Source organism: Aedes aegypti, chromosome 3 (genome assembly GCF_002204515.2).
Source record: "Aedes aegypti strain LVP_AGWG chromosome 3, AaegL5.0 Primary Assembly, whole genome shotgun sequence".
Lineage (NCBI taxonomy): Eukaryota > Metazoa > Arthropoda > Insecta > Diptera > Culicidae > Aedes > Aedes aegypti.
Genome location: NC_035109.1, coordinates 243,611,825 through 243,625,860, shown reverse-complemented (window position 1 = coordinate 243,625,860; position 14,036 = coordinate 243,611,825). Strand labels below are relative to the sequence as shown.

General features: G+C 35.7%; 1 pseudogene; it reads left to right on the top strand.

Annotated features, from left to right (window-relative positions):
• Positions 1 to 14,036, top strand: part of LOC110678155 — a 135,343-nt pseudogene that overhangs the window by 30,924 nt on the left and 90,383 nt on the right.

Here is a 14,036-nt window from a genome sequence, read left to right as displayed (position 1 = left end):
CGTTTAGGGGGGTTGGTAATGGAAGGGTTAATGTGCCGTTGGGTTAAACGAATGTCAAAAGAGAAGGAGGCCCTGATCAGCCATACGACGCAAGTCGTGATGCTCTCACAAGAGTGCTGGGTGGCACTGACGTCCATTTTCCGAATACCATTCCGGATCCTCGTGGTCCAACTGTTTTGTATCCTTGGATCAGCAATTATTTTTGTGCACTAGGGCACTGAGGGAAATCTTCAATGGGACGTAACTGGGACAAATTTCTCGGGTTCTTTTCTTTCGACACGTTCGAAATAAACGTAAAACCGTACAACACGCTCATGGAGTGTTTGCTGTTTCGACTCCATCTTCAATTGAACTGACAGCACCGGATCGAAAACAAACATGCCACCCGTTTTTAGGGAATACATAGAGAAATTCTTTTGAAGAGAAAAAAATACGCACTTTTCTTTAATTACAGAAAGGTATTGACATTATTCTCATTTTTTACTGAACATTCATTATTATTGCTACCAAAACATATTCTGGTAGAATCATTCCCTTGGATTTTTTGTATTCATTTTAGAAAATAAAATGAGCTCGGCTAAGCAAATGTCGAGCATGTCGTTTTCGATGCACATCAAACGCATTGCGCCGTTATATGCATCTTATGACAATAATTTGAAGTGATGTGCATCGAAAACAACGTGATATTACATTTTTTCTGTTGTGTATATCCACAGAATTCCTCTACTGTTTTTGAAACCTCATTTCAATAAATTATTTGAATTTAAAACGAATGGTGTGAATACAAGCGATTAGGTCGATTAGGCGTTGTGCTCCATTAATATATTATCGAATTGGATCAAAATTGCTTATCAGTGAAGGTGCCCGCAAAAGATTTTGGTTATTAGTTTATTCCTCAATACAAAAAAAACATGCTCCCACAATCTGGCATCGCTGGTGGGAAGTCGGATCATTCGCGTTTGATGCCGCTGCGGGTATGAACCGCTGCTGAAAGGACGATTCGTCTATTTGTAAGCGCTATTGGCGGTAAACCACTCTGATTGCCAAGGGCTGAGCTGTGTGCTATCATTGCAGTGAACTTTTGTACTTTGGGGACCACTCGCCGCTGCTGATTATGATCGGTTAGCCGCGCGTATCGCGTATCAATGCTAATGAATAGTGGCGTTGATTCAATCTTGTCTTTTGTCCGGGGCGCGCTAATACATAATTCCAATCATCACACTAACCAAAAGCGCCATTGAGCGGCATCATAATATGTAATTTGTTAAATTTCCATACATAATCAAATGGGGAGACGGTTGTCCGCATGGCAATTGCGGCTTCTGCTGGACAGGTCTCACGACACGAAGTGTCCTCTTGTCGCGTAGCAGCGCTTCTATTATGTATGTCCTCTCCGTGTTGTGAGTACTGCGAAATCGCGTATCTTATCCGGTTTTATTTATTGCATATCTTCAAACCGCATTTTATGTCGCATCGCTAAACAGCCTTCAGTTGGTTACAAACGGCGACGACGGATAAGGACTGTATCGAGAAGAAACTTGCATCAGAAAATATACTTACTTCTAGTAACATGTCTCCCACTGATTTTGATTGTTTAACTGAACAATTGATTCAAATGATTGATGCAATGTTCAAAACCAACACAGCAACTGAAGCACTCGAAGTTGGAGTAAAATTGACTAATCAAATTGTTATTGGATTACGTTTTTCTAATGGATCCCAATAATAATTTCAATATTTTAAATTGGAATGCCCCTTCTTTGAATGGTAAAATAACAAAAAATATAACACAATTTCCTCTACACTAAACAAAAATGTAACTCATCATGTTTCAAATCAAACAGAAATATTAGTTATTTTGTATTTTCCCATAACATAATTATAACAAAATTTGTTATAAGCAATTGATGGAAAGTTTTATAACAAAAATGTTGCTAATTACTTTTCCATACAGTCCTCAATACGACGGAACGGGGTTGCAGCTGTTGGGGAATTGCCGATGGCACTGACTGCTCCTTGCTCCTCCTGGGTGGTTCTGCACGTTGATCAGCATGGTTTGTGTATTTCCCTGCTTCCTAACCCCAAAGTAATGGCTTATGTTGCAGCTGGTCATCCGGGGGGTGTGGACGTGGAGGAAGTTCCACGGGACACTGCTGCTGAAGTGCAGTAATTCCCAGTGGCGCGGTTTCATTAGTTTATTTGCGTGCATCTGCATATGGGACTCTACAAGAACGATAAAAGGTATTCTTAAGTTTCTTAAACGCTTCAAAATCTTAGGTATTTTGAAGAAAAGTATCTCGTGCGGTTATTTATCCATACATTTTATAGTTTTTTTTCAAATCACAATTAAATAGTTAAATTTTCTGCTAAAATAATCCAATTCGGTAGCTAAATAACGGTAAAATATTGTATAAAAATTTATAACGATCAGATTAGAACTAAATTAGGGTATATTCATATCGGAGAATATGGAAATTCTTCCAGACATTCTCAACGAATTCTGTATGTGTTCTTTATTGATCTCATGGCAAGTCTATCGATGGATAAACAAATTACATGATCCTTTTGGTATTCTTTCTTACTTCGGTATTCATCTTACTTCGAGCCGATATGCCGATAATCAAAACAATTATTTTGTGCTCGAATACGTGTTTTGAGAATCCAAATAATATTCTGCTTGTAAAAATTCACCCATTCGAGGGCGTGGTCAGAATATCTACCAGGAACTAGTTTTTAATGCTACGTGTTGTGAAATACAAAATATAAATGCTTCAGAAGGTATTTTTGGATAATTTTCTGTGTGTTGTATGATACGGTACGAGCTAAGTAAAAAAAACTGGTAGAACCAATAAGGAGTTTCTGCGGAAGTTACTGCTCTTATCACTTTAAGAACTTTTCGTAGTTATGGACGAATCCAAGAAAGGATTCTTAGAAAAAATGAAGGACGATTACAAAAGGATTTCCAATTATCGAAGGCATTCTCGCAAACTTACCCGATAAATACCCAAAAAAATCCTTAGATAAATCTCGAGCGGTATATTTGAATTAAGTAAAACTATTTGTGGAAGAATTAATGATTTTTTTGTAAAGGCATATTTGGGAAAACTATAGCATTTCTTGGCCATGGGTGTGCCAAGAAATCCCTTCAGTGTATTTCAGAGGAACCCGCGCAATATTCTCTTCAGTAGAATTCTTGGTAGACACCATGATGAATTCCTAGGACGATTCATGTAGGAAATCATCAGGAATCCTTGAAAAAATCCGGGTAGAAATTTTCAGCATTTCTGTAGCAATTACTTTTAAAATCCCTTAATGAATTGATGTCTATATAGGATCGCCAGATAGATTATTGCTAGCTACATTATAGGGGTTTTACGCCCAAAGAAAATTCTCTTAGAAATCACAAGGAAAAATCCTGGTGGCATTGCTTAGAATACTCTATAGAGTTTCTACATGAATGCGCTGGAAAAAAATCCTTTCTTATTTAAATTCTAAAGAAATTTCAAAACAAATCCTTGGAACTATTTTATCAATTTTTCAACAAAATCTTGGAGGAAACCATGGATACGATTAAGAGAAAAATGTTTGTAAAATCCATGGCTTATATGAAATTACCAGAAGATTTTTTTGAAGAAATATCATGATTAATTATTTAAGGTCACCCAAGAACAAATTTTTATGATTTTTGGTTTTTTTTTTTTGGATGAATTGAAAAATAATACCTGAAGAAATTTTTGATTAGGGACGTAGCATTTTTTCACTGATTTTTTACACCCCCTCCCCCCTCGTAGCATTTCGTCACAAATGCTGATACCCCCCTTGGAAAAAAACGTAGCATATCAAGCAACCCCCCCCCCCCTACAATTTTTTTATTTGTTTTCCTTAGCAATTGGATTAAAACAAAAAATTGGAATTCAGAGGTTCACTACAGATTTTGATATTAATTACTGACTGAAACATAAGGATAATCTGGATTCATGAAGCTAACAGTAACGAGTTAGGTTACAATAGGTTTTATAATATGTTGAAAAGACATTTAGTTATATTAGAGGATTGTTTTTCAATTATTCGTTGTTAGGAAACAGATTTCAACGAAAATGATCAAGATAAGATATATTTAATTTGAAATTGATATTCGTCATTATTATCAAAATTCAAATCTATTCAGCAATCAGGTTCCAGATGTAGAAAAGATTACACTTGTAATATTTGGAATGTAGAAAATTGAATGATAGAACAATTTCGATAACACTCGAATCTGTTGTCCAGGCTTTTCCATCAAGTTTTATTCAGGCTATTCCATCAAGAGCACTGACATATCAAAACAAATCGATGAGTTGATGGGGTGGAGATCTTCTGCAACATTGAAAGCATAATTCACGGAATGTATATCTTGTTTCAATGTAATATTTGCAAAAGCGCACATATTTATTTTTTTAGAAATAAGCTCTAACAGAAAATATAAATGAAACTAAAACTTCCTCTCTAAGTCGTTAAAGCCTTGATTTGCAATTAATTTATTTATTTTTCAATTTATATATTTATAAATTAAATTATTAATACAGGAAAATAAGGTTCACATAATTATTTAAGGCATTAAACAAATCTGTTTGATTGCACTACAGAAAATCTAAAATTTCTTAGTATTTTTTCAATCTTGTCATATGAATGTTTGAAGCTAAATCATCATTTTAGAACCCAACTTTAGTCAAACAAAGAAAAAAAAATTTTGATAAAAAAATAATTGTATGCCATTTTTTCAGCGCCTCTCATTTTACCGACGTCATTCAAAATGCTACGTCCACTAGTTAGGACCCCTCCCTCGCCCTCGTCACACATCGTCACAAATTCGTGAAGTCCACCTCCCCCCCCCCCCTTTAAAGCTACGTCATTTATGGACGATCCCTTAGAAATATATTTCACGGAGACGGCATTTGGGAATGTTCAGTGAAACCCGTCAGGGATTAATCAAAATACTTCCTAAACAATTTTAACAAACCATTAGTAGGACTTTATAGCAGAAACGTTGGAGTTATAACAAAAGTATTAATTTTGACCACCCCAAAAAATTCGAAAATTTTGATTCTGGATAACCTTATCATTGTATTAACATTTTCTAATTCTTAGACTCAACATCTTCAAAATCTGAGCCTTCCTAAATATTTAAAACAGGGACGCATTTAGCTACAAGAATGCTCAGTTCTGTCATGGGTGCATTCGATTGAACAAATACAAGAATTTGTGAAGGCCCCTAATATGTGGGGGCCCACTGCGCCTATTGGCCCATTCTGATCCTTAGTATTAAAAATAAGAGATAATAAGGTCACCCTGTACATTGCTAATTCAAGTCTCCTTCAAAACTTATGCTTGCCATGCTCATTTTCTTTTTGGGAGCTTACAAATAGTCAGTTTCCTACAAGTTATACTGAACATTTAATGCTTTGAGAAATCCGCACTGCAATTTTGGAGCCTGATGCGGACCGCACCCATCGCACCCCCCTAGCTACGTCACTGCTAGGATTTCTCCTGGTCACCATTCCGCTAGGAATTCCTGCAATGATTCCTTTAGTTTTCATCAATAGTGTCATACCCAGATTGATATAAGATTTGTTTCGAGGATGGCTCCATTAATTCTTCTTTAAATTATCCTAAGAAATACTTACAGGAAATTTCTCTAGGGATTCACCCACCTAGGGTTCACGGAGGATTTCCTCTTATGTTTCCTTCTTGTTTTTTTTTTCTGAATTCTTTCATTATTTTGCCTGGCGTTTATCTGAAAATTCGTTCAAAAAGTTCTCTAGAAATTCTTAAAAAAATCATCCCATGATTCTTTCAAGAAATTCTTCAAAATAACCACAGATTATACCCTCAGCACTTTTACTGATTCTCTCAAAATATCATCAGGGGTTCTACCTTCAGGGGTTATTCCAGCAGAATTATATTTCTACTGAAATTCTTCGAGGAAATTCTGCCAAAATTCTTCCAAAAAAATTTGTTGGTGGGTTGTTTTCAAATATTTTTTCCAGGGATACATGCAGGGTCACACAGGGTAAAATTTCTAGAAGATCCCTTAGAATGCATTTTATAAGAGACTGTGAACATTATTTGAATGTATTTCTTGAAGGAATCTAAATTCTAAAAGAAACCCCTGGCGGAAATCTTTGAAGGAATTTCCTAGAGGAATTTCTAGAAAACAATAAGGAAATTTCATAAGTTTACTCAACTAGGGTTGTCATGTCTATTACGGCTTAACCAGCCGACGGTGTTTTGAAAATACCTGAAGGTCGTAGACACAAAAGTCAATTTGGACAAATTGAGTTGTAAGATTGTGAAAAATAATAGAATCGTTCTGGTGGGCTTCGATCCCACGACTCCCAATACGCTAGACTGGGCGCGTTAACCAACTACGCCACAGAACGGGTAACGATTCTGCAGCGCAATCGGCCAACCTGAAACCAAAGTCCGTCACGACCCCATTTTCTCCTTCACAACCCTACACCTCCTTCGGCTCTCTGAGATGCCCAATTCGACTCTCCTAAGCGTGCCTACGAACAACAGTGAGAGATTTTATTTTTAGTGTCGCACTGTTGCCTTGTTTGTGCCACACTACTCATAAGCCAACATTGGCTCAATGAGATGGTTAGTATGGGTCCGGCTTTCGACGTGGTCGTATCTCGTCATATCGACCCCTTTTGCGATAGAGAGATCGCCGCTCAAATTTACTCAACTAGGGTTGTCATGTCTATTACGGCTTAACCAGCCGACGGTGTTTTGAAAATACCTGAGGGTCGTAGACACAAAAGTCAATTTGGACAAATTGAGTTGTAAGATTGTGAAAAATAATAGAATCGTTCTGGTGGGCTTCGATCCCACGACTCCCAATACGCTAGACTGGGCGCGTTAACCAACTACGCCACAGAACGGGTAACGATTCTGCAGCGCAATCGGCCAACCTGAAACCAAAGTCCGTCACGACCCCATTTTCTCCTTCACAACCCTACACCTCCTTCGGCTCTCTGAGATGCCCAATTCGACTCTCCTAAGCGTGCCTACGAACAACAGTGAGAGATTTTATTTTTAGTGTCGCACTGTTGCCTTGTTTGTGCCACACTACTCATAAGCCAACATTGGCTCAATGAGATGGTTAGTATGGGTCCGGCTTTCGACGTGGTCGTATCTCGTCATATCGACCCCTTTTGCGATAGAGAGATCGCCGCTCAAATTTACTCAACTAGGGTTGTCATGTCTATTACGGCTTAACCAGCCGACGGTGTTTTGAAAATACCTGAAGGTCGTAGACACAAAAGTCAATTTGGACAAATTGAGTTGTAAGATTGTGAAAAATAATAGAATCGTTCTGGTGGGCTTCGATCCCACGACTCCCAATACGCTAGACTGGGCGCGTTAACCAACTACGCCACAGAACGGGTAACGATTCTGCAGCGCAATCGGCCAACCTGAAACCAAAGTCCGTCACGACCCCATTTTCTCCTTCACAACCCTACACCTCCTTCGGCTCTCTGAGATGCCCAATTCGACTCTCCTAAGCGTGCCTACGAACAACAGTGAGAGATTTTATTTTTAGTGTCGCACTGTTGCCTTGTTTGTTTGGGATCGAAGCCCACCAGAACGATTCTATTATTTTTCACAATCTTACAACTCAATTTGTCCAAATTGACTTTTGTGTCTACGACCTTCAGGTATTTTCATAAGTTTGTTTGGAGAAATTTCAGGAGGAATGTCATATTTCAAAAATGTATGCAACCATGAAAATGATTTTAAAATTAAAGCAGAATGGCACTTTTTCCCAACCTCACATGGAAAATTAAGCGAATGGCTAGAGATGCTAGTATTAGAAACATTAAGCGAATGCTAGTATTAGCAACATTAAGCGAATGGCTAGAGATGATAGTATTAGAAAGTCAGCAGTAATTAATAACGCCAAACAATTTTTCGACTGGGCTGTGTCGCAAAAGGTGAAAGACCAATTTAAAAAAGATTGAGAATTTATCTATGCAACTGAAAATGACTATTCAGAGGCTGAAAAATTTCTTCAAACGATTTTCTAACCTTGTTCCAATTTCTGGAACAAAAAATATCATTCATTTATACCAAAAGACGAACGAAGCATTTTTAATAGTAAATTCTCAGATGCACATGAAAACCAAGAAAATACAGCATGCTTTGTTCTTAATAATACAAAGAAACGAAAATCTTCTGGTGTTATGAACCAAAGACAACCTTCCCGGTTGAAAAAATGGATAGTATTAAGATGAAAATGTAAGTTATATACTGAATAATTGAATAAATAAAATTCAAAATAATAATAATAATAATCTTATTTGTTCAATAGAAAAGAAAGAATCCCTTTTCAGTGTTATGAAAAATTGAGGCAGAAACAGTTTTTTTTCAGTTTTTCTTAGCGGTGTAATTTTTCATGAAAAATATCATCCATTCCGACTTATACTTCATTAAAACCAATCCCATATCTTTTTTCAGATGTTTTAGAAAATTTGCAATTGCTTTGATAAAAAATCTTTGTTTTTCCGATGCTTCGATTGAAATATGGGTTTTCAAAGAAAAGGCTTTACGGTCATTTTCCACAAAATTGGTTATAATTCAAAAACGAAAAAAAAGTTCATTTCAAAAATTTCAGTGATTGAAGATTATGAAATTACCTTCTCAAAAATATATTTTTGAAAGTTTTCCACTAATTGGAGCACAGTTTCTCCGGCTTATCTTTACGAATTTTCTCAACGGTGGAAAATTTTGTGGAAAACTGTTTCCAGTTAATTTTTATTTTTATTCCTGAGAAAATTTGCTTTCATTTTCATAAAAAAAACTTTGTTTCTACAATGCTTCTTTCTTGAGTTATGATTTTTCAAAGAAAAGGCTCAAAATGGCACATTTGCACATTTTTTACAAAATTGGCCATAACTAAAAACGAAAAAAAAGTACATTTCAAAAATTTCAGCGATTAAAGCTAATGAAATTTCAAAAATATTGTTTTGAAAATTTTCCACGAGTTGGATCATAGTTTTTTTTGGCTTTTCTTTACGAATTTTCTCAACGGTGGAAAATTTTGTGGAAAACTTTTCCCAGTTAATATTTTTTTTATTCCTGAGAAAATTTGGTTTCATTTTCATAAAAAAACCTTGTTTCTATGATGCTTCGTTCTTGAGTTATGATTTTACAAAGCAAGTAGTGTCAGGGGAAAACAAAAAATTTCCAACTGAGTTTTCCGGGAAAATAGGCGACCCTGAATTTTCCTCAATTTTATTTATTCATTTATTGATGAGCCCTGCCTGTGGAATCTGAAAATCTGAGACCTTTCGGCCCAAACCCGTACGGAAATAAAAAAAACCCCCATATGAAATTTTGTGAGAAATAAGGATCACTTTAACTGTATGCTTTTCACTTTTTTATTTAATAATCTTCTGACGTCCAGAAAGACATTTCTGAGTTTCATTTTTTTTAAAGAAAAAATCCAGAAACATAATTCTGTTTTTGAGAATATAGAATTGTTATATTGACAATGGTCAATTTTGATAAAATTTAGAATGAAATTCGTCAATCTGAATGCTTCTCTTCTGAAATGAACAATTTTATAAGTTTCGAATTTCTCAACAAACTTTGAAGTCAAAGACTTCAAAACTTGCAGAAGCATAAAGTCGTTATCACTTAATGGTTTTTGTTATTTGCAATGCAAATCCTGGTAAATAAATCTATAACTATTTAATATATGTATATCCAAGTTGGCTTAAGAAACGGATAGGCTATCGAATTTTCATAATTCACCTATTTTGTTATGTTCCTGAAATCCTCTGACATGTTTGTGCGTATAAAAATCTCAGTATAGCACCGGGAAAGTTGCAAAAACGAGAATGAACGGAACTGTCATTTTGTATGGAACGTATCATGGCCTTTTCAACAACCTACTCGATAGCAAGACTTGTACTGACGAAAACACTCTAATTTAATTCAACGATACACCTATTCAAATTATGAGTGATAATTATTGTCAAATCAACAACTTTCAATATTTTAGTTTGATAGTCATCTACTTTCTTCTGACACTAACAAATTTTGTCATTTTTACCAACGATTTTCTCATTGTTTACTAACAGTTTTTTTCTGCAAGATATTATTGATCCATATAAATTTGCTTGATGAATCGAAGAATGCAGATTGATTCTGATGTGTGGATGACCATTATCTAACTTCTTATAGTCTATAAAATTTGTACAATGAAAAAATTGTTTGCTCCAGGTAAGTTTTTTAAACGCTTTTAAAGATTCCAGTCGAACTCAAAAGTATTCTAGAATTTCAAATATTGGTTATTGAAGTGAAGTAGGTTGAACTTAACTAATATTGTATTTCTCGTTGAAATCAGGCCTCCATAGGCACATGTCGTTATAATATAAATAATTGTTACTTTGTCTTAGAATGTGCCAAAACTAGAAGATTACGTTTTGGTCAACCCAAACTGGTGTACCCCTAGCGGCTTGCTAACTAAACAGTTTGCAAAAAAAAAACATTCTTTGATAAATTTAAGGTATTTCTTTACGTGATATCTATCTTATTTAGGAAACTCACTGGCAGAAATAGGCAAAATATTAAAATTCCTGGAGGATTTCGTTGAGTCACTTCTTGGCAGAGGAATTTAAGATAAAGTTCCTCAAGGAATCCTTAAGAAAAACTGTAAAGTTAATACTGTTAAAATCCCTTTAGGATGTCTTGGAGGAATTACTGAAAAAATCCCATAAAAAATAATGATAAAAGCCTCAGAAAATTATCTGATGAAATCCTTTGAACCATTTCAAAAGAAATTCTTTGAAGTATTTATGGATGAATATCAAAACGGTTAATTCGTAAAATGTTCGAGGATCCCTGTAGATTTTTCTAAAGAATAATAAAATACTTAGGGAGCAATCATTGGCATAACCCATGGAGATATGGTTATAGAACCTCGAAATCCTCGAAATTGTCATGGAAGATTTCTTGTAGATATTTGAAGAAATGAAGGATGAAGAAATTATTACAGGAATCTCTGGAGGCATTTTTGGAAGGTTTCCAGAAGAAATCCATGCAAAAACTCCAGAGGGAGCACTTTGAAATATTTTTTGTTGAAATCTGTTGAAGAATTCCTCTAGCAATTCTTTGACGTCAATTGAATCCAAAAGTGAATAATTATGAAGGTTCAGATAGTACACTTAAGGGATTCCAGTGGAAACCTAAACGCCACAAAAATAAAAAAGGGTGATGCTTTCCTTACAAAAGTTCAGCAATAAAAAAGATTGTTTCAGGATTGAACTTGTAGCTCACTCGATATCGATTGCTCTCACTTGGTATTTTTTGGTAATTTATCTAGAGAAATAAAAAAATATTTTTTTCATAAAATATAGTTTGAAATAATTTTTAGACATTAAAAAAAAACTTTAAAACTTTGAGCGTCTGTGATGCGAACGAAATGATTAGCATCCTTGAGAGGTTGCCGAATGGTCAATTTAGCCCAAAGCAACTAGCCCCCGAATAACGGTAATCTAAGTTGGATTGTACAGCTGCTGTACAAAGTCTTGAAAATCTAAACCACCACACTGAAGATATATTCCATAGACTACGATGACAGTGACATAGATGGCGGTCGTTGAACTCTCCGTAGATTTCTCGAGCAGCTAAACAACGCACGCACACCGAAAAGTTTCTCCGGTTAGTCTTTGTTCGCAACGCTTTGAATGCCTTCTTCACATTCGTAGTCTATGGACTAGGTACAGAATGTGGCGCCAACGAGGAAGCAAGCGGTTGCGGGCGGGTTGACGCTGATGATGATCTAAATTTGTTCAAAGTGCGTGTGCCCCCGCGGGACCAGCTGACATAACGCGAAACGATGTGTTTATGTTTTGACGATATTTGAGTTGTGGTCGTTAACGTGGAGATTTTTTTTTTCTTCTGCCGAGCAACACACGTATCCGTTCCGCATCCCGGGATCGCGTTACAAAGCAAATAACGTCCAGCAGAACTAGCTGATATGCTACAGATAAATATAGAGTAAGGTGGGGCAAAACTTCGGCCTTAGTGGAATAATCAGTGTTTTCATAGAAAAGCAACAGATGAAAAGAAATAATCACCACTTCATAGTCTGCTACAATTTGCTAAAAAATTGGCTTGAATGCCCTAAATGTGATCTTTGAAAGTTAAATCAAGCATGAGCCTTAGATATTTAACTTCCTCCGACCAATTAATTGGAACCCCTCTTAACGTGACAACATGTCTAATTGAAGGTTTCAAATAAAGAGCTTTTGGTTTTTGTGGGAAAATTATTAGTTGAGTTTTGGAAGCATAAGGAAAAATCTTCCATTTTTGGAAGTAAATACGAAGAAAAAATATCCAAACTTTTTGCAATCGACTACAGATGACACGCAGACTTCGTCCTTTGGTGGAGAAGCCTGTGTCATCCGCAAACAAGGATTTTTGACATCCCTGAGGTAACTCAGTTAAGCCAGATGTAAAAATATTGTATAATATTGGTCCCAAAATGCTGCCTTGGGGAACACCAGATCTAACAGGAAGTCTTTCAAATCTGGAGTGCTGATAATTAACCTGAAGTGAACGATTTGACAGATAACTTTGAATTATTCTAACAATGTATGTTGAAAAATTAAAGTTTTTTTTTTAATTTTACTATCAAACTTTCAGGCAAACACTATCGAATGCTTTTTCTATGTCTAGAAGAGCACGACCAGTAGAATAGCCTTCAGATTTGTTGGAACGGATCAAATTTGTTACACGTAAAAGTTGATGAGTGGTCGAATGTCCATGACGGAATCCGAACTGTTCATTGGCAAAAATTGAATTTTCGTTGATGTGGGCCATCATTCTGTTCAAAATAACCTTTTCAAAAAGTTTACTGATGGAGGAAAGTAAACTGATTGGACGATAGCTAGAAGCTTCTGCAGGATTTTTGTCTGGTTTTAAAATTGGAACAACCTTAGCATTTTTCCATTTGTCAGGAAAATATGCTAATTGAAAACAATTGTTAAATATATCAGCTAAGAATGATAGGCTAGTTTCTGGAAGTTTCTTGATGCGGATGTAGAAAATTACATCATCGCCAGAAGCTTTCATTTTTTTGATTTTTTTAAATAATAGTACTCACTTCTTCCAAATCAGTCTCCCAGAAATTTTCGAAAACGTTCGCTTGATTGAGAATATTTTCGAAGTCCTGAGTAACTTGATTTTCAATTGGACTAGTAAGTCCTAAATTAAAATTGTGCGTGCTTTCAAACTGCATTACAAGTTTTTGAGCTTTTTCGCAATTAGTTAGTAATAATTTGTTTGGCTTCTGAGGTTTTTTCAAAATTTTAGATAATTTTCAAAAGGGCTTAGAGCCAGGGTCCAATTGACAAATATTATTTTCAAAATTTTTGTTTCTTACTTGTGCAAAACGTTTCTTGATTTCTTTCTGCAAATCTTGCCATATAATTTTCATAGCAGGATCGCGAGTGCGTTGAAATTGCCTTCTTCTCACGTTTTTAAGACGGATCAAGAGCCACAAATCCGTTCCATATAACACTAAGAAGTTCTTTTTGTTAAAATTCTTTGGGTATACTATCTTTTAAAATAAATATTAAATACATATTGATCTCTAATAGTGTCTTTATTCTATTGCTGCGAAAAATTGAAAATCGTTTAGAAAACGACAGAGATATGCGTTGTAAAAGTTGGACTTTTAATTTTTCTGGACCCTTTTTTGTAAGCGTAAGTTTTCTCCTCGGTGGTAGTAAAAGAGTCGAACGTTTCAAACCGAAAATATTGTTTACAACGTTTACTGTTTGTAAAGGATAAACTAGCAGGGGCCATCCTTAGCCGAGTGTTTAGAGTCCGCGGCTACAAAGCAAAGCCATGCTGAAGGTGTCTGGGTTCAATTCCCGGTCGGTCCAGGATCTTTTCGTAATGGGAATTTCCTTGACTTCCCTTGGCATAGAGTATAATCGTACCTGCTACACGATATACGAATGCGAAAATGGCAACTTTGG